Source organism: Solanum tuberosum, unplaced genomic scaffold, assembly GCF_000226075.1.
Source record: "Solanum tuberosum cultivar DM 1-3 516 R44 unplaced genomic scaffold, SolTub_3.0 scf00208, whole genome shotgun sequence".
In the NCBI taxonomy this organism is placed as follows: domain Eukaryota; kingdom Viridiplantae; phylum Streptophyta; class Magnoliopsida; order Solanales; family Solanaceae; genus Solanum; species Solanum tuberosum.
In genome coordinates, this window is record NW_006239132.1 from 254,215 (window position 1) to 257,703 (window position 3,489).

Genomic DNA, 3,489 nt, shown 5'->3' on the forward strand with positions numbered 1-3,489 from the left:
GACCACATTGATTAATTCTAGTGATGAAAAAGGGGTAATAAAAGGTAATGTGATTAATTATTTGTGTGTGATGTGTTGAGAATGGTTTGAAAGACTTTGTTGAAGGACATTTTTCGGATAAAAAAGATTAAAAATGGAATAGACCATGGGTAAGGGCGAGGGATGGGGGTCTCGTACCAATGGTGTGACGGGCATTGGTATGAGTACCGATGTTATAAAGGGAAAGTTTATTCCTATAGAATGCAGATTGTAATCCGAGAATGCCAAAGCATATGGGCATTAGCTGATATATTATTGACTTGATTTATTATGTATGATTGTGTTCTTTATTGAACCCGTATACTTGTGATAGCTGAAGTGATTACATATCATATTGATATTTGATTTAGATTCATTATCCCTTTTATTGAAATCATTTTGTGCACATGCATTGACATGAGATTGATGTATAATTTGGACACGTGGAGTTCGTTCGTGCGAAATTTGTTTGATTTATGATAGTGCATTCAGATCGTCCGCACAGGCACGTGAAGATCGTCCGTGTCGGTATATGGACCTCGCGAGTCCCCCATGGGTCATGAACTCTCGATGTATTTTCGAGGAGTATCATGTATATACGGTTGAGAGAGTACTTGGTATTCTGAGGCATATCATTTCATGGTGTCATATTGCATTGCATACCATGACATCCTTCATTCTTGATTATTATGTGTTTTATTGGCGGTTGGAAAGCACTTGATATTTGATTACCTCTACTTTGATGAACTTGATCTTGTGTGTTGCTGATATTGTGTGTGCCTTTTTGTGGAAGTTGTGATTGATGAATATTGAGTTGTTGTTGAAGATATGTAATTTGTAAACCATGAACTGTTAGGTTGAGCTGGTTTTATGCAGGTTGTAGTTATGGAGGTTCGGTTGGTGTGTAAGGAGTACCCGTATTCTATCCCCTTAGCTTGTGTTTAGAGGTTTACTTGCTGAGTACTGTGTGGTTTGGTACTCACCCCTTGCTTCTACAATTTTTGTAGGTTATGAGCCTGGATTTTTGTGTAGTTTTCATTCTCTTCTTTTATGAGGCTTCTTATGGAGGTTTGTGAGGTAGCTGCTTGTCATTTCAACGGACCTTCTTACTCCTATTTATGATCTTGTTCTATTCTAGAAACAATGTCATTTGAGACTTGTGTTTTTTCTTTGAATCAATTGTAATACTTTAGAGGCTTGTACACGTGACAACCAGATTATGGGGTATTTTTGAGTTTATTATAAAATTTTCGCATTTTATCATAATAGTTGAGTTTTAGGCTGACTTGTTTTGGTGGGATAAGACGAGTGTCATCACGTCCATTTTTGGTTCGTGACAAACATGCATAATATTAGGAGATCCACAAAATTATTTATGCACAATTACTAATTGTTCTATTCTTTCATATTATTTGTTTTTTTTTTTTTACACTCTTTAAAAGTTCATAAATAAGAAGAATATTTTTACTAATTTACTTTTTAACTCTTTTTAATACTTTCTCCGGTTTACTTATACTTATCAGAGTTGGATTTGACACATTTATTAAGAAAATAATGATTGACATGACTATTTTACCAGTCTATCCCTAATAATTGATATTTATTATTAAGTCTTGAAAAATAATTTGAGGAATAAGTAATTAATATTATGTATAAAACATGAAAAAACACTATCTTTTCTTGATATTAACTATCAAAATTTGAACCCTTCATTTTATTTATGAAAGATCGAACACTCATCAAATCGTTGACCTGAACTCGAAATTATATAACTATAACAAATCCTATTTGAATCAATTGAATTATAATTTAACAAATATTATTTAAATTAATTGAATTATAATTCAACAAATTTTATTTAAATTAATCTAATTATAATTATTTTTATTACTATATCATTTTCCATAATCCTCTAGTATTCTGTAAAAGCTTATGATGTAGCCTTGTATGACTTTTATGATTATTCATAGTGTTGGTCCGCTCGATCCCACCAAGAATTTAGGGCGTGACATATTTTTAGCTAAAATGCGATGTTTGGAGATTTATATATTTATTGAATTTAACTCGAGATTACTTATAGAAAGATAATAGGCGAAATGATCTGATGGACCCCTATACTTGTACGCGTTTTTATTATTGACTCTTCTACTTAACCATTTATCAATTGAACCCTTAAACTCATTAAAACATAATATATCAAATCCTTCTAATCATTGACCATGCTTATGTGACATTAAAATGAATGAATTGGAGAGAAAGTGTAGCCATACACATGTAAAGGCAAGTGAAGAACATATTTAAATTTTAAAATTATAAAATAATATTAATTTTTTTTTAAAAAAGTTCTTCTTCCCCTCACCTCACCTTCTTTAGTCATCCCCCACCCCACCCCAACCTTCCTTTTCAACCCACCCGCCACCCCAATCCCCCTTTTTCAGCCATCCCAAACCCCATATCCGTCCCAACCCTCTTTCAGGCTTCAACTATCCCCCCACTCCATCTTTGCCTTAACTCCCATTTTCAGTCACCCCCAACCAATTAGTAGACCCAATTCTTCTTCTTTTTCATTTTTGAAATTTCAATTTTAGTTTCACCAAATACCACCATTAAAGAGTAAAATTTTCAAATACAAAAGATTCACAAAGGAAGAAAAAGAAAAGGAAATAAAGGAAGATTAATTTAGATCTAATTTAAGATTCAAGATTTTCTTTTCAAGACTTTCTTTTTCGATGTTCCTCTTTTTTTGTATGAAGACAAGTTTAAATGGAAGAAAAAGAGACTATGAGAGTGTAGGTGGTGGTGGTGATTGCAGTTGCTGGTCGGAGAGGTGGACAGAAGTTGGAGGAAGGTGAGAGAAATAAGAATTTACTTTAATGAATTATTTTACCTTTTATTTAATATTTTGATTAATAATTTAGAAAAATCGTTAATAAAGATAACTATGATGTGTTATTAATTTATGTGACATGGATTTGACATGTCATCTATTTAAGGGGGAATGGACTACACACATGATAGAAGGGGTTTAAAAATCATCGTTTGATTGAGTTTAAGGGTTAAGTTGGTAAAGAGTTAAGTAGAAGTGTCACGACCAGAGCCTACACCTTGGACGTGGCTGACACTCGAAGACCATTGCTGGTCCCCAAGCGAACCCTCATCCTGGTTGACTACAAGCGGAAAACTGATTCAAGCATACAAAGCTTAAAAACTGAAATAAAAGTTCATAAAACTTAAATACAAACTTTAAGTCCAAAGAAAACTCTGTATAATAAAATATATACAACTTGCCATGAAAAGGCAACTTTAGTCTTTAAAATATTTAACAAAATAAATGAAGACTTCTAAAACTCTATTGTCTATCTATGAAGCCACTAAATGACAATGATGGAAGTCTGGACAATACCCATGACCTCCTAACAACTGAAAGTAAATGGAATCCTCCGGAAGTAATGAGGCCCACCATAGCTAACT